The sequence below is a fragment of the Spinacia oleracea genome, chromosome 4 (assembly GCF_020520425.1).
Source record: "Spinacia oleracea cultivar Varoflay chromosome 4, BTI_SOV_V1, whole genome shotgun sequence".
NCBI lineage: Eukaryota > Viridiplantae > Streptophyta > Magnoliopsida > Caryophyllales > Amaranthaceae > Spinacia > Spinacia oleracea.
In genome coordinates, this window is record NC_079490.1 from 172,569,371 (window position 1) to 172,588,927 (window position 19,557).

General features: G+C 32.8%; 1 protein-coding gene across 1 annotated transcript in view; it reads left to right on the plus strand.

Moving 5' to 3' along the window:
• The window catches only part of LOC110786646 (uncharacterized), a 42,291-nt gene extending 24,334 nt beyond the window's left edge, over window positions 1–17,957 (plus strand). Inside the window, exon 5 of the transcript XR_008932367.1 lies at window positions 17,851–17,957. The gene's annotated coding sequence lies outside the window, so the exon portion shown is untranslated. The remainder of the gene's footprint in view (window positions 1–17,850) is intronic.
• Window positions 17,958–19,557: the final 1,600 nt, after the last annotated feature.

Genomic DNA, 19,557 nt, shown 5'->3' on the forward strand with positions numbered 1-19,557 from the left:
ATGGATGATGCTGGGCTAGTGGATTTGGGTTTTAGTGGGTGTCCTTTCACTTGGACGAATGCGAGGGATGGCCAGAATCTCATCCAAGAGAGACTTGATCGTGCTTTGGCTAATTCACCATGGATGGAGGCTTATCCCCACACTAAGGTTCATCACTTACCTCGCACCTTTTCTGATCATTCTCCTATTTTAATTTCGCTTTCAAATATCTCTGCAACAGGACCTTTTCCATTTAGATGTAAGGAAGTGTGGTTGTCTCATCCTGATTTTGCTAATTATTTTTGTAAGCAACTGGAATTCTCCTAATGATTCTTTTCTGCAGGGAAGAGCAGAATTTATTAAAACAATCCCTTTTTGGAATTATAATATTTTTGGCAATTTAAAAAAACAGAAAAAGGAACTGCTAGCAAGAATTGATGGAATCCCAATTCCATTAGGAAAACATTACTCTAGATACTTAATTGATTTAGAAAAGATTTTACTTCAAAAGCTTAATGATATATTAAATAAGGAAAGATTGATTTGGGCCCAAAAATCAGGCATGAACTGGAGGAAGTATATATGGTGACTATAATACAAAGTATTTCCATATGATAGCTAATATTAAAAAAATCTAGGGGCAAAATTCTGACCTTAAAAAATAGTGAGGATGTGTGGATTACAGATCAAATTCAACTTAAGAATATGGCTACTAATTATTTTCAGAATCTTTTTACTACTACTCGGTTATATGGTAATTTAGTTTGTAACACTTATAGTATTTTTTTCCATTAATGAGGAGGAATACAATGTTTTGAATTCACCCATATCTATAGAGGAGGTACATCACAATCTTTTTGCTATGGATCCGATTAAAGCTCCAGGGCCGGATGGGATTCAACCAATTTTCTTCCAAAAACATTGGTCCCAATTAGGAAAAATAGTTTTTGATTTTTGCAATTCTTGTTTTGTTAATGGCAAGGTACCAGAGGATATTAATCGATCCTATATTGCCCTAATTCCTAAAAACGCTTGCCCATCTACTATCGCTGAATTTAGACCAATTGGGTTATCTATTACTATATACTAAAAGAGACACCAGGAATGACACGTGTCAGTTCCTGGTGCGATTTTTTCCCGCCAAAAAACACTTTCCAAAAAAAAAAGTGTATCTGTTTTATTTTATTTTATTCTCTACCTTTTTTTATAAACTATTTATGTAGGGAAAAAAAATTAGTTTATAAATTATGGCAATAAAAGATACGGCGTAATAATAATTATTCTAAATTGGTAATATTTTAGTCAAATCGTTATATTAATAATGGAAAATATATCACTCAATCTTTTGGTAAAATTACCATATTAGCATTTTAAATATGCACATTAGATGAATAAATTTAAATGAGTATGTTACAAATGTTATAACTATGCAATAGTTTGGGAGATAATCAGTTAAATATTTTGTGAAAAAATTTTATCAAAATCCGTGCGTGCACGGGATCTAATCTAGTGTAATACTATTTATAAGCTTATCACCAAGATTATCTCTTCAAGATTAAAATCGATCTTAAGAAGAATTATAAGTCCTTTCCAATCAAGCTTTATTCATGGTAGGGGCATAGAGGATAATGTTATCCTTGTTAAAGAAATGGCACATCACTTTCATAAAGTTAAGAAGAGAAATAAAATTATGGCTTTGAAATTGGATATCACAAAGGCCTACGATAGCTTAGAGTGGGACTTTATTCGAGATACGCTTCTTTATTTTCAGTTTCCTTCTAAGATGATTGACCTTATCATGTCTTGCATTACTCATGGCCTCCTCAATTTCAGTTCTTTGGAATGGGGAGATTTGTAATGCTTTTAAACCCTCGGGGGGAATTCGTCAGGGGGATCCTTTATTGTCCTACATTTTTGTTTTATGTCTTGATAGATTGTCTACTCTCATTGAAAACGATGTTAATTCTCATAATTGGAGGCCTATTGCTATCACTAAGAATATTAAAATTTCTCACGTTTTTTATGCGGATGATGTTTTCCTTTTTAGTCTAGCAAAAAAAGATTATTTGTGTAACATTATGGAAACCTTGAAAACTTTTGGGGATCAGTCGGGTTTAAAAATTAGCATGAATAAATCCACTCTTATTTTCCCTTCCACTCTTCATCACTCTATTAGGGAAGACATTGCTGGCGACTTTGGCTTTAAAATCTCTTCTTCATTTGGAAAATATTTAGGAGTGGATATTAGACCTAACAAGTTGAAAATTTCGAATTATCTCTGCTTACTGGATAAATCTATGGAAAGGGTGAGAGGTTGGCAAGCAAAATTACTAAATATGGCCGGAAGATGTACTCTAATTAAATCAGTTTTAAACTCGTATCCTCTTTATGCCATGCAAACTAACATTCTTCCTTCTTCCATTATATATGCTTTGGAGAAATGCTGCAGGAGATTTTTGTGGAACAAAGTAGATAGGAGTAAATATATGTCCAGACTTTCTTGGGATAAAATCACTAGTCCTATTAACAATGGGGGATTGGGAATTAGAAGGTTGAAAGAATGGAACCTTGCTTTCATGGCCAAATTGGGGTGGACCTTGTTAACTAATTCTGATAAACTTTGGGTTCGAATTCTAAAAGAAAAATATCTTAAGCATTCCAATTTTTTAAATTGCCTTCCAAATAGCAACCAATCCCCATTATGGAGAGATATTCTTAAGGGTCGTTCCATTCTTGATCGAGGAATTATAATAGGGATTGGAAATGGGGAAACTACTTCCTTGTGGTACCATCACTGGATTGGTAATCAACCTCTGTATAAAACTGAGGGAGTTAAGATTCCTGAGTCTAAAGCTCATTGGTTTGTCAGTCACATTATTCGAAATGGATCTTGGTACTTAAACGATGTTGATCATCTCATTCCTTCACATATCAAATCAAAAATCCTTTCCTATCCCCTTTCTATCAGTGGCAAAGAACAAGATTTTATAAGATGGATTTATTCTAAAAATGGTTGTTTTAATATCAAGTCAGCCTATCATTTACAGATTGTTAACACTGATAATTCTACCTCCCACACTATGAATTGGCAAAAAATTTGAAAGATTATAAGCCCCTATAAGTATAAGATGCTGCTTTGGAATTGTGCTCACCAAATTTTGCCTGTAGCAAGAAATTTAAATCGATTTATTCCTCACATTTCTCCTACATGTTCCAGATGCCAATTGCAGGCAGAGACTCATACACATTTATTTAGGGACTGCCCTCAATCGAGTATTCTTTGGTCCTATATTTTCCAACGTATTTGGTCTAATACAAACTTTGATTTCAATACTTTCTATAATTCTGACTGGGCTGAATGGATTACTTTTAACTTAAATAACTCCATGAAATGGAAAAGTATTTTTATAACTGCAATATGGCAGATTTGGGTTTCGAGGAATAGAGTTGTTTTTTATCTTAAAATGAAATCCACCTTCTCTCTTTACAATACTTTTTATGTGGACTGGAGTTTTGCTAACAAGTGCTCACAGGGAAAAGAATTGGGTGCCAATCAAGTTCCGGGGGTGACTAAAAAGACCTGGTTTCCTCCAAAGGAAGGAGTGTGTTTGTATATATTTGAAAGGAAAGGTAGAGGAGAGAAATTGAATGTTTATTTTCTCTTGTTTAGATCTAATTTGGAAAGGAGGAAGGAAAAGAGATCGGAAAGAGTTTTTCTTCCCTCTCAATAAAAACAATTTTTTCTAAGGTTTGGGAAGATGTACACTTCATGTACAAGGAAAATAAAAGTCCCATATTTTTTCCCCTTACCTTCCTTTTCTCTGTCCTACAAGTCTAGCTACAACCAACATTCAAAAAAAATGTAAATTAGTTTTTTTTTTCATTTTTAGTTTTACACTTTTCGCTAAGCAATTTGCAGCCTTGTTTGCACGTCTTCCCTCTCGCTCCACTCTAGCGCCTGACACTTGCGAAATCAGCTCCACGCAATTTGCCACAAGAGAACAGTTTTCATCTTTACGTAGTAGACTTCTATCAAATAAACATCGTCTTTTTAAAATCAAACATTCCTCTACTTGTAAAATTTGATAAAGTAAAGTCTCGTGATTGATGCTCAAAGGGACAAAGGGGATATCACGACATGCATTCAAAATTTGCTCAATAAGTTGAAAGGAAATCACATAAAAAATTCACTCATAAGAGGAGACACATACACTTATTGACAATTAGATTTTCTCCTTTTTTAAAGAGGACTATGCATTTACTCCCTAAAGGACTTACCATCACACTATCTATCCTTCCAAATAGAGATTTGATTACCCCTCCTAAATTCTAATACCCCATTGCATCTTCTCCTTAAAAATATATTCCATCTGTTCTTTTTTAAATGACACAATTATTTAGATATGTTTGCTGATGCACGATTTCAAACATTAATATTTTCATATATGGATAAGAAAAATTATTAAAAGTTAATATTTTAAAAAAATATTGAGACGAATCTAATAAGACCTCACACGACTATGTTTTTTCTTAAGTAAAATTACAAAATAAAGTTAAAGGATTTTATGTGAATAGTATCCATAATCCAATTATGTCATGTAAAAAAGAACGGAGAAAGTATATCCCAGGCCACACTTTTCCCATACTTTTCCCAAAAGTGAAAATCATACGAGAAAGCTATATAAGTATTGTTTGCATCTTGGTTCCTCATCCTCCACCAAAACTCGAGCATTCATAAATCAATAAAGGATGAGCTATTGAGCTCCCCATATATTCCGGTTGGATCAAGAGTTTGTTGTAATTTGGGCCTAATAGACAATTCCTTATTATTGAACAAGCCTTGAAAAGACTGGGCTACATTTCAAAATGTTTCCTTTCCATTTTGTACAACTTTTTAGTTGAGTATTTTACAACAATTAATCTTCACTTTACTAAATAAAGTATGATACAAATAAACAGGGATGTATATATAAAAATAAAATAAAATTAAGTAATCTCTATTTTATAAGGGAAATCTTTTTTTTTTTTTTTTTTTGAGGGATTTATAAGGGAACTCTTGAGATCATAAATATGAATTATTATTTGGTGTCCCAAAACAATTAATCTTTATGTTTAATTATTTTTTTATTTGTTTTCTATTTATTTTTGCACGCATCGGGTGCATAAAAGACTAATATATTACTTTGTCATATTTAACAAGAGTTCCCTAATATAATAATCTTTTATTTTGTCAACCTTAAATAATTATGTTATGATTCCAAACAAATTTAGAGTGATCAAATATGACTAATAACGTATAATATCTTATACGTAATATAACATTTTAAAAATTAGATTCGACCTAAAAATACAACTATTGAATGTGGAATAAAGGATTACTGAGTATGATTTATATTGCTTGAATTACGTAATATTTCAACTATTGAATGTGGAATAAGTGTAGATTCAACGTAATAATCTAAATACTCCGAACCTATTTTTGCAAACGGTACTATATTTAGGCGGATAAGCTTATGCAATTGCATAGGATTTACTGATTTTTTTTTAATAATAATCTAAATGTTTGGTAAACTTTTTAAAAATTACCCGTATTAAATACGGGTAATATATTTCAATAATTATAAACATTTTAGTACAATCCAAATTAACGAGTTCAAGGATTACTTTGTCATATATATATATATATATATATATATATATATATATATATATATATATATATATATATATATATATATATATATATATATATATATAAATTAATTAATAGAAATATTATTGTCAAATTAGGCTGACTGATTTTCATGATAACATGGGTAATTCCATGAAATACATTAATGTTTTACGTAGTCAATATCATGCATAATATCTTAATCATACGGAGTACTACCTGACATAATCTTATCTTAGTATATTTTACTTAAATAGCGTATCATGAACATTTTATTTATAATGCAATTTGTGTACTACTTTTATACACAATAATATTATTGACAACATTACTAATATACATACATACTCCTTTAATCCTTTATACAATCTCATGATACATTCTCACACATTAATTTATACAATAGAATTATGAATATCTTTGCATATATGATAAATAAGACCGTGCGATGCACAACTTACAAATTTTAACTGTAAGTGCGACGTTAAATTTTTGTATGGAAAAATATATAAACCGATTTGACAACTAACAATTAGGTGTTATTCATACTTTTCTATTGGCTACTTTAATTTTTATTATTAACGTTTTAAGAAGTATGTAGTTATTGTCCCGCTATTTATTAACGTTTTAGGAAGTATGTAGTTGTCCCACTATTTGTTATCGGGTTTCAGATCTTAATCGGATTAATATATTTTGGTCGGTTCGGGTTGAATATAATCGGATCGGGTCTTGGATTCCAGCTCGCGGGTTATTAACGGTTTGGGTTCTAAACGATCGAACCAACCCAGCGGGTTCAACGGTTCAGCTTGAGAATTGACATCTCTCATAATACAGGATGATAACTTATTTTTGTACCTAACGTGAAACTATGGGTGGTGCGTAAAACGGAATAAAAAAAACTACTTATTTTTCTATGTTTCTTTTCCAAATTAATTTAACTTTGCACTCAAAGTTAAAATATATAAACCGTGCATCTCACGGGTCCTATACTAATTTCTATTCTATTTGGGAACTCTTGAGGTCATAAATGTGAATTACTTTTTGGTGTCTCCTAAAAAATAATCTAAAATGCCCCTAATAATAACACATAATATGGACAAATTAGACATAGTTAGCATCTTAAATTACTATTGACAAATAAAACACAATAAAAATATGAAAAGTCCCTTAAACAGTTAATCACTCCATGGTTTGTCCCAAAACAATTAATCTTTATGTTTGATTATTTTTTGATTCGTTTTCTATTTACTTTCGCACGCATCAGGTGCATAAAAGACTAATATATTAGAGATGGAGGGAGTAATTAATTTACAAAAAAAATAATGTAGTGCAAATATGACCTACTAATTTCTGTGACCTATGCAATAACTCAAGTAAAAATTAAAATAAAAACACAGTACAATATTTCAACCCAATTTCTTTCTTTCTTGTTGACTTGCTTCCACCTTGTGACATTGTGAGACGGTGACACCCCGGTTGGTAACATGGTACCACGAGATAAAAACAAACTCCTAACAAAAAATTGACCTTCCATAAAGAAACTTTTTTTTATATAGTTTTTATGCGGATGAGACACAAAAGAAATATGGTCTCCGTCCTTTTTAATTTTTTAATTTTTTTATGTATTTTATTTTAGGTGTTTCTTTTTATTTTTTTATTTTTTTAACATTTGTAATATTTAATTTTATATTGTACGAGTAACAATGTTCCTAATATTTTGTCAAAATCGCGTCAAGTGATTATTTTAGTCAATCAAATTAACCGAAGCATTAAATCTCTCACAATTTACACTGAGGCATTCTTTAACACTTTTCTAATGTCAAACTTTGGATATATAAAATTGAAAATATTATTACATAACGAAATTTGCATTGTTTAAATAATAATAATAATAATAATAATAATAATAATAATAATAATAATATAAAAAGAATTTATATTCACGTCAATGAGTTGTTAAATCAAATGCATAATATCAAACGTAAAGATAAAAAATGGACCAAGGGAATACAAATTAGTAAATTACAAACCAAAAAAAGAATCAAATTCAAAATGGACCAAGGGAATTTTTTCCCTTGAAAAATGTTGACATGGGAATTAAATTCCCATACGAAATTGTAATTCAAGGGAAATTAGTTCCCTTGTTAAATTCATGGGAATTTCTTAAAGTTGTTTGGTTGACAACATGGGAATTAATTAGAAATTCCCATGAACTTTGATTGACCAAGGGATATTATTTTACTTCCCATGTTTTGTAGGAACTCAAACTTCCCATGAATTTCAAGTTCCTCCATTTTTACTTTTTTTATGTCAACCAAACAACTACATAATTTATGAATTTCCATAAATTTTCACTTCCTCCATTTTTAAATGTCAACCAAACAACCCCTTGAACCTTAAACTCTAGCTACAAGTTACTATGCTAAGAGAGTAAGACCGTAAGAGGCGTACAAAGTTTGTCCTGAGATATTTAATCAAAATCATTTATGTGACTAATGTGAGTGGGGGTACAAAACTACAAATGTACAATGAAGGCCCAACGAAAGTCACACCGGAGTAATAACGGGGAACCATAGATTTTGTAGTTTTATGGTTTTGATAAGAACCGTGCAAAATTGATCCGATTTGAACGACATTCAATAAAATATAGTGACAGATAAAGTTTGCACTTCCAATCTACACGAGCATAGTGATATAGCATAAAACATTATCAATTATACCCGAATTGATCATATTCGTTTTGTAATCAACCATAAAAAGTTTATGCAAGCTTTGGGCGTACCATAAATTTATTTTACATTTACAAACATTTTAAAGGGTTAATAGTTGCATTGTAACATTATTACTCCCTCCGTTTCTTTTAATTTGTTTGTTACGTTTGGACTTTTACACATTTATTAACGTATAATAAAGATTTTTTTCCTTTTTATTAAAAGTATAAACCCAAGTAAAACCCAAGTAAAACCTCAATCCACTGATCATTACAACAACCAATAAGATTGATTTATTTATCAAAATGAACCAATGATGAAAAAGCACAAAGATTGCTAACTTAACATACTTGGGAAATTGTAAAGAAATTTAATGAGTTGAAAAAATTGGACCAATTAAAATCAAAAGATGGGACAAAAAGTGCAGAAGCTTTTCGGTAAGACTGCCTTACAGGCGCGTGTAGGAAAGACGGATGGGATAACCACGCGCACGTAGACACACGCGCGGTATAAATTGGTTCTTTTCTACGGGGTTCTCACTTTCCGCTTCTCTCTTCTTAACATCTTTCTCTCTCCTCCCAAAATCTCTGGATCTCTCTCTCCTCCAAAACTCAGACACCTCACCACCTCTTCGTCGCTGTCCCTCCAAAACCCTAGCCTCCTCACCGTCGTCGTCACCTCGTCGCCGTCCCTCCAAAACCCTAGCCTCCTCACCGTCGTCGTCGCCTCCTCGCCGTCACCTCCTCATCGCCGTCCCCTCAGAAACCCTAGCCACCTTCATTCTCTCTTCTCCTTCTTCAATATCCTCGATCTCTCCTTTTCGCCGCCGTTGGAAGATTCGCGACCATGGATTCCGACTGCCTCTAGCTAGCCTCATCGTCTCCACCGGTTTTTAGGTTTTTTATTTTTCGGTCTTTTTTCTTGTAGTTTTGTTGACTTTGCGATTTAAGTTTTTGATTTGTTTGGTTGACATTTTCGATGTTTGATTTCGTGACAAGAGATTGCGGTGACGGTGGTGGAGATGCGACTGGTTCTGCTCGGAAGAGGGTGGTGGAGAAGGCTTCGAGAGATGTTATGGAGGAAGATGAGTGCGGGAGAGGAGAAACATAGCAAAAGAAGTTGAAGGAAATGTCACTGCAGGCTGATGAATTCGAGTTTAGGGGGCATTCTTCAATGAGTTATTCATGGGTTTAGTAAAAGATTGTATGGTTTTAGTTATAATTTTCTTACATTTAGTTATGAAATGGTTATATTTAGTTATGAAATGGTTTTAGTAAAAAAAAATTGGTTCTATGCTATTTCTTGTGACTTTTTGTTAATGCTTTTGGCACATTTTCGGATCTATTGGTGTTAGAAATAATTCTTAATTATTTGGTCATGAAACACAACTATTGGTGTTTAATCATTGCAAATCTCTAAAATCAAATGCTTAATTATTTAGTTTCAGTTCTTAACTAATTAGTTTAAATACTTAACTAATTAAATTTCAAGCTTAACTAATCCGTTTCATTGATTTAACTAATCCGTTTCATTGATTTAACTAACTCGTTTCATTGCTATAACTATCTCGTTTCATTGCTTACCTAATTGGTTAACATTACTTTAACTAACATTTCATTGCTTAATTATTGGTTCAATAGCTTAACTAATTGAATTTCAGGCTTAACTAATGGATTACATTGCTTAACTAATTTGTTCCATTGTAACTAAATCGTTCTATTGCATAACTAATTCGTTCAATTGCTTAACTAATTGGTTTCAATGCTTAACTAATCCATTTCATTGCTTACATAATTCGTTACATTGCTTTAACTAAATCGTTTCAGTGCTTTAACTAAATTGTTTCTTTGCTTAACTAATTGGTTACATTACTTAACTAATTGAATTTCAGGCTTAACAAATACTTTCTTTATACCTGCAAACTTATTGGTTCAAATGCAAACTAATTAGTTCCGGTGGTTAACTAGTTGGTTTCAATACTTAACTAATTGAATTTCAAGTTTAACTAATTGGTTTCATTGCTTAACTAATTGAATGTCATGCTTAACTAATTGGTTGCATAGCTTAACTAATTGAATTTCAAGTTCAACTAAATGGTTTTATTGCTTAACTAATTGAATGTCATGCTTAACTAATTGAATGCCAGGCTTAACTAGTTGGTTTCATTGCTTAACTAATTGGTTCCATTCTTTAAGTAATTGGTTCAATTCCTTAACTAATTGGTTCCATTGATTAACTAATTGGTTGCATTGTTTAACTAATTAGTATCATTACTTAACTAATTGGTTGCATTGCTTAACTAATTAGTTCCAATGATTAACTAATTGGTCACGGTGCTTAACTAATTTGTTCCAATGATTAACTAATTGGTCATAGTGTTTAACTAATTGATTTCGTTGCTTAACTAATTAGTTTCAGTGCTTAACTAATTAGTTCCAGTACTTAACTAATTGGTACTATTGCTTAACTAATTGAATTTCAAATTAACTAAAACAAAATGATTTTAATTACAAAAAAAATTTCATAACTAAAACGAAACTATTCTTAACTATAACAATTGTAACTTAAATAAAACAAAATTATTCTTAACTAAAACGGAACTATTCTTAACTAAACTCATAAAATCACAACTATTTTTTTTAAATCATAAATAAACCTCAAAAATTTATTGTTAACTAAAATAAATAAATTAATCTTAACTAAAATGACTTTATTCATAACTAAAACAAAAAATAGTTTCAACTAATACAAATTTAACTTTAACTACAATGAATTTCTTCTTAACTAAAACGTAAATATTCTTAACTAAAACATAATTATTCTTAACTAAAGAAAAAACGGCTTTATTGCAAAAGAATGTAACAAAATGATAAAATTTATAACTAAATACTCCGTATTACAACAGTATTAAAACCAATTTAATCATTTCTAAAATACGTAAGATAAATCAATAACAATGTTGTTAGCGTGATTCAAAATCTTCAAGTTGATATACTGAATTCAACAACTGAAAAATACTAATGTGATTCAAAATCTTCAAGTTGACATACCGAATTTTAATCAACTCGAACCGAATCCCTAAATGCATTGCTTAACTAATTAGTTTCATTACTTAACTAATTGGCTTCATTGCATAACTAATTGAATTTCAGGCTTAACTAATTGATTTCGTTGCTTAACTAATTGGTTACAATACGTAATTAATTGGTTACATTGCTTAACTAATTGATTTCGTTGCTTAATTAATTGAAATTCGTTGTCTGAAACTCAAAATTACGTAAATAAAACTTTAAAAATCTTAACTAAAACTCCTGAAATCATAACTAAAACTCAAAAAATCTTAACTAATACTTATAAAGTGTTAACTAAAACTCATAAAATCTTAACTTAAACTCATAAAGCCTAAACTACAACTCAACTCGTAACTAAAACCAATAAAATCTTAACTAAAACCCTAAATTGAAACTCAAAAGTACGTAACTAAACCTAAAAAATCTTCACTAAAATCTAAAAAATCTTAACTAAAACGTAAAAAATCGTAACTAAAACATAGAAAATCTTAACTAAAGCTCTGAAATTCTTTTCATGAAATTCGAAAATACGTAACTAAAATTAAAAAAATATTAACTAAAATCAAGAAAATCGTAACTAAAACTAAGAAATTCTTAACTAAACTCAAAAAATCACTAAATATAACAAAAATATAACTAAACTAAAAATTGACTCGAATGCAAACAGATATAAATAAAACATTTTATTTCTTAACTAAACCGAAATTATTCATAACTAAAACAAAATTAACCAAAACTATTGCATATTGATCATTAACTAATTCCTAGAGTGAAGCAACAATCTTGCAATCAACTGCTATATTCTGAACTATTGGAACCCCATCTTCTCCGGATAAATCGTCGATCACTTCAACCATCTCCTACGCGATCAGCTGCTCCATCAACTGAACTATTGGAACCAATTCTTCTCAGGATAAGTTGTTCGATCACTTCAGCGACCAGTCGCAGCATTGCGAAGAGCCAACAACAACCTTGTTTCTTCACAGACACCAAGCATGCATAGTACCAGAGACCTGTACAACAAAACCTAATTAAGTTCAATCTAATTGATATAAAAACCTAATTAAATTCAATCTAATTGACATGAAAAACCTAATCGAATTCAATCAAATTGACATAAAAACCTAATCGACTACCGAAAAACCTAATCGAAATCATCAGCAGATCGATCAAACTAGCATCAACAGATCGGGGTGAATAGATCTCCAACAAGTCAACCTACGAATCAAAAGTAGGTCCAACAACAAAATCGGCAATGGAAAATAGCTTCAACCATCAAAATCGACAACAATAAAAAAACGAATTACATACCTTGAAGATTTAGTTAGAGCGAGAGGGAAGCCGGAAATTTATAGGTTGCGCGAAGGAGATTAGATTTCCGACAACCTTCGATGGCGACGGCGGCAAGGCGGCAACGCCGGATTCTCCTTCCTCTCTTTCCTTCGCCGCTCTGGTTCTCGCTTCCCCATCCCTCCGGCCACCAGGATCTCCCGCTGCTAAACGCCGCAATCGACTTCGCTGGTCGCCGCCGCGTCATTCACGTCCGCAACCACCACCACGAGCCACAATAAACCAGTAGATCTCGTTTCACCACCACGCGCCTCCTTGCACGGTGCCAGTAGCTCGTAGCCGCTCACCGCCATCGCATCCCCTTCGTGGACCACATGGAATTAGTTTTGAGTTTTGAGGAGAGAGAGAGAGGCAGGTGTTTTGAGGAGAGAGAGAGAAACCGAGAGTTGTGAGGAGAGAGAAATGAAAATTGGTATTATATATTTTCAGAAAATAAAATAAAAATAAAGTTGATATTATGCTGACATCAGTAATGACGTGGCAATAAGGTGACAACAAGGCGGTCTTTCCTGTAAGACCGTCTTTTCTAAAAGTTTGTACAAAAAGTGATAGTATAATAAGTTTATAAAATGAAAGATTCTCTCACGTAATAAACATTGTGAAACACCCTAAAAAAAATACATAACAAACAAAGAGAAACGGAGGGAGTAGTAATTTAAATGGATACTTTTTATTAAACAAATAATTTTATCACTAACAAACAGATAACTTTAACATCCGGGATAACTTTTAAACATTTTGAGTTAAATTTTACTCCTTCCGTTTCTTTTTGTTGGTTACGTTTGGACTTTTGCCGTTTATTAACGTATAATAAAGATTTTTTTTCTTTTTTATTAAAAATAAACATTGGTAAAACTTCAATCCACTAATCATTACAACAACCAATAAGATTGTTTTATTTATCAAAATGAACCAATGACGGAAAAGAACACAGATTGTTAACTTAACATACTTGAAAAATTGTAAAGAAATTTAATGAGTTGAAAAAATTGGACCAATTAAAGTTAAAAGATGGCACAAAAAATGATACAAATAATATACAGAGTAATAAGTTTATAAAAGAAAAGATTCTCCCACGTAACCTAATTTGTTGTACAACATTTATCAGCGCGTCTCCTGTGAGACCAGTCACACCATCAACTTGATGGTGTGACGAGCGCGAAACCAATAGCGTACCTCCCCTAAAACTATATAAAAAAAAAAGGTAACATATCTAAACTATAGAAGTAACATACCTAAAATAAAAAAGTACTCCTCTAAAATTATATATATAAAAAAGTAACATGTCTAAACTATAGAAGTAACATACCTAAACTAAAAAAGTACCTCATCTAAAATTTTAAAAAAAAGTAACATGTCTAAACTATAGAAGTAACATACCTAAACTAAAAAAAATACCTCCTCTAAAATTATTTTTTTAAAAAAAGTAACATGTCTAAACTATAGAAGTAACATACCTAAACTAAAAATGTACCTACCCTAAAATTATTCCGTATAAAAAAAAGTAACATGTCTAAACCATAGAAGTAACATATCTAAACTAAAAAAAATACCTCCTCTAAAATTATTAAAAAAAAAGTAACATGTCTAAACTATAGAAGTAACATACTTAAACTAAGAAGGTATCTCCCCTAAAACTACTCCGTATAAAAAAAGTAACATGTATAAACTATAGATGTAACATACCTAAACTAAAAAAAGTACTTCTTCTAAAATTATATATATATATATATATATATATATATATATATATATATATATATATATATATATATATAAAAATGTCTAAACTATAGAAATAACATACCTAAACTAAGAAGGTATCTCCCCTAAAACTACTCCGTATAAAAAAAGTAACATGTATAAACTATAGAAGTAACATACCTAAACTAAAAAAAGTACCTCCTCTAAAATTATATATAAAAAAAAGTAACATGTCTAAACTATAGAAGTAACATTAACATACCTAAATTCGCAAGTGTGAACTGGTCTCACCATCAATTGATGGTGAGGACAGTCTCATATAAGAATTTGGGAACATTTATTGTACACCTCCGGAGTCCGGACCCATTTGAAAACCTAGTTTTAACGGTATGTAGTGTCCATTTTCCTTTGGAATCATTTTGCCTTTAACTGTGGGCCCCATGAAAGAAGAATTATCGGTCACAACATCAGCCACATAAACAACAATCATTAGTTCATGACACTATTTCTTAATTTAATAATTCTTCCCACTCAATTGAAAGTGCATTTTATTTTAATAACATTAAACATTAAACATTAAAATTAATTGCAACCGTACACAGAAAATATATTAATGAGAAACAATACGAATGAAAGAGTAAAAGCTGGCGTCACTTGACTATACACGTATGATATTGTTTTTAAATATGCAAACAAATCTGCCGGAAATTGCCCATGACTCTACAATCCAAGATATTTTCTTGCTTGTTTTGGGAGGACATAAGCAAAAATAATACTATCTCCGTTCTTTTTCGTTTTTAAATGAAATAATTATTTAGACGCATTTGTTAATACACGGTTTTAAACATTAATACCACTACAAGAAATTGTACTATTAATGACGGGAAATCCCGTCGCAAAAGGTCAATAATCGTTGATTAACGACGGAATTTCCTGTCGCGAACCCGTCATAAAAGATGGCCGTCGTTAATAGAAAATCCCGTCGTAAATCCGTCGTAAACCCGTCGTAAAAAATATTTGCGACGGTTATTCTCGTCATTGTTTGGTTGTTAGCCCCGTCGCAAAAGGCTTTTGCGACGGAATTTTTGACCCATCGTAATTAGGTTGTCGTTAAAAATATAAATTCTTGTAGTGTATCTTTAATTACGGATAATAAAAAAATATAAATAATTGTTTTTTAAAAAAAATATTTATTAAGACGAATCTAACAAGATCTCACACGAATTCTTTTTTTCTTAAGTATAAATCACAAAAAGAAGTCAAATGAGTTTGTGTGAATGTCCATAACCCAATTGTGTCATATAAATAAGAACGGAGAAAGTAGTAATTTGTGTTAGTGGAGTTGGTGTGAACTCACGTTATAACTTAAAGGTCATTGGTTCGAAATTTATTAGGTGCGAGATATTTGAGAAACACTCAAGCGTAGATTTACGTAGCTTGATTAACTAACATCATAAATATTGGTTCATAGGATTATTTTTCTTACATTTACAAAAAATAAAAATTAAACAATTCTATGAAATGAAATATAAAAATTGTATTTATGTGATCGAAATAAATTGAATTGCACTCTATTTATCATATCAATCAAAGTAAAAGTAATGACAATCTATATTATAATTTTACAAAAATATTTCTATGGGTATTACCAAAGAAATTAAAATACACAAACTAATACTCATATGATCTACTCCGTAAACACAAACTATACACCAAATTTTTTAGTAGTGACCATTTATTGAGTCAAAGAAACCCTATGTTCTAAAAGCGAATTTTAAAATGACATTATTAAACTATAATATGGCCCTGTTCTTCTGGACTTTATTTGGCTGAACTGAACTGAGCTGAACTGAATAGAGATGAACTGAACTGAACTGAACTGAACCGTAATAAAGTCCAAAAGAACAGGGCCATATGTATCAACAATACTAATTTGATATTTTTTTTCATAATAATCCTAATAAACATGTCAAAATAAATTAGGAATAACTTATTAACCTTCTTTTAGACATGGTTCATAATAAATTTAGTATAGACAAGATTTATTTAAGAATGGGTGGGTTCGAACTTCCCCTTAATTAAGCTCAAAATAGATAAATGTATTCGGTCCAAGCCCATGACGAAAAGTCATGAACAATCTGTCACATTTTGTCAAACAACAAACATTAGGAGTAGATATTAATTGCATGTTATACTTTAATTTAAATCCATGATAAAAAAAAATATCTACTAACAAATTGAAGCAAGAGAATCTTTTTTTCCTTTTCAACCATCGCTTTAGAAGATGCATGGTCACTATTGGTCACATTGGCACCAATAATATCAATAAAGGGAGCTTGATTAAATCTTTACTATTAAATAACATTTTACTCTATTTTAACCAACCTTTTACAAAGTTTCCTACTTTACAGTGAGTAGTGAGTACTATACTTTGAAACTTTATGTTTTTAAAAATTGTAACAAGCTCATGCATGTGTTAAATTGTGATAATATATATTAATGGTTACTTGGATTATTGTTATCATTAAAACAAAGATCGTTGTACATGAGATCTGGTCGTTTATTCATACTTGTCATATCGTTATTTGATGGAGTATAATATTTTATGGAGTAGAACTTAACAAAATTCAATTGATTGTAGATGAGAAATTGACATGCATCCATCATGATATATTCAATTCCAAATTAGTGTTTTAAGGTGAAGAGGAGAAATAAAAAGAAAAAGGGGAAAGTTAACCAAATGAGTTGTAACCATTTAACTTTTAAGTTTTTCAATGCATTACGTCAATAATTAATATGTTACTTAATACAGAGTAATAAGTAAAATTTAACATATAAAATGTTGATATTTTGATAAAATATATGTTTAGACAAATCTTATATGACAATGTATTTCAATCTCAATTACAAATCACCAGGGACATACAAGGTAGAATGGGGGAGGGTGAGAGTGGAAGGATGGTTGGGCAAGGTAGGCTTAAAACTCTCTGGTGGGCAGCGTTGGGCATGGTCGGCCCCCCTACGACACTACACATGCCAATGACATTCGAAGGACGACGGTGAGATTGTTCGACGGATGGAAAATTTTGGGGGATGACGGTGGTGGACCGGGTGCCCGAGATATGGCCCGAGTCCCGACTTGACCCGGATTTTTTTTTTTTGGATAAAAAATTCCCAATGCATTGACCGATTTTGTTGTTGTTTCTAAGAATTCGTGGGATGACGGTGGTGGATTCGACCCGCTATACGGAAGAAGTCCGGACTTAACCACGAGTTTTTATGGTTCGATTGACGGAGTTTTTCGGGGGATGATGGTAGTGGAATTGGCCTGCGACGGCAAATAACGGAGAAAGTATTTAATTACTGTTCCGGTGTTGTAAAGATGGAAACAATGGGCTTCGAATGAAGGCCCTTTTGTATGTGTTGAAGATCTTGCTTGTTTGAATGAGTGGAGTCCGAATTCACCTGCACAATAGCAAAGTTACTAGCCTCGGGGGTGTTTCCGAGGAAAGCCCCTCCGATGCCTAAGTAAGAATGATGCTCGGATTCTAGAGAGAAGTTCTCTAGAAGAGTAGTCTTAAGGCGGTAAATTGGACGTACCTTGAGGTGTGAGCCTTGGCGGCCTATTTATAGTGTTTGCACAATAAATGCCCATAGGTCATTTATTGCTTTTGGGCCTTGGGCCTTGATGGATGGCTGACTAGCCATTGGTGGGTTTGATGCTGTTTGTTTAGAGCCATTGGGCTTTGGACTTAGTGGCCCAATTGAGAATCAATTGGGAGCCCAAACAACATGCCCCCCAGACCCGGTCCATTTAGAATTAAATGGGTGGGTTTCCAGCTGTCAGAAGTCCGAAAGTTCCCTCTCTTTTTTGAAAAGAGATGATTTGCATTGATGACAAGTGTTGGGAGTTGTACCGTGTCGTGGAGATCGTGGGTTGAGGAAGTTGATGCGCCCTTTTCTTTTCTATAAATACTGGGTGCTTTGCTCTTTTTGAACTTTTTATTCCTTCTTTCAAATCCATTATCTCTCTAAATTCCGGCGATCGCAGTGCAATTTGCTTCTTCAGATCTACGAAATTCGGCCAACTTTAGACTTCGGGAACTTGTGTTGTTCGTTTTATCGGCGAATTCCGCTTCGGAAAAAGGTAATTTGTTTCTGAATTCTCCTTTTTTTCTTCGTTTTCCCTTCTACCCCTCAATCTCAACCCTAGACCGAGAATTCGCGGCCATGGCAAAGAATAGGGGCAAGAGCAAGTTCGTCGTTGGTTCCTCTAGTGAGAGGGAGAACGTGCCTTCGGGAAGGTTACCGAAAACTTCGAGGGGTCGGCCTTCGGAGAGGCCGGTGGAGAGGCGTTCGACTGGTTGGGATGCTTCAAAAGATGATGTTGTTGGCGGATCTAGCGTGTCTGAACGCGCAACTTCTGGTAAGAAAGCTGGTTCTTCGGGTGTGCGCCGCTCTTACCCTGAGTTTCCAGTTCATTGGACTGAAGCTGATCCGCAGGGCAAGTATGCCCCGATTCTGCATGAGACCACTAAGATCGATGGTCCCTTGGAAAAATCGGTCAGTGGTGACTGGTTGGTGGAGGCGAAGCTGGGGAACTACCATCGGAGAGCCGAAGAGTTATACGGAATCCAGCACGCCTTGGGGTACTGGTGCGAGCTTCCCGACCAGGAGCGTCCTCGGGTGACTCATCCGCCGAGGGGGTTCATCTCTGTGTATACTCATCATTTGGAGAACGGTCTCCGCTTTCCTTTGGATCCCTTCGTTTCCGAGCTCCTGGTGTCGTACAACATCAGTTTGGCCCAGCTTACCCCCAAATCTATGAGGCACATCATCGGATTTAGATGGGTGTGCGATTTTATTAACTTTCCATGCTCTGTTGCCGTGTTTCGGGATCTGCACGATCTGTCTTTCAACCATGCTTCCAAGGGAGATGGGTATGGTTGGTGGACCATCATCAACAAAAGATCCCGAAGGAAGGGGGAGCCGAACTATATTACGGCCTACCCTTACCTCAGCTCTGATCATAATTGGAAGACGGAGTGGTTGTTTGTTCGTGTGCCGACAG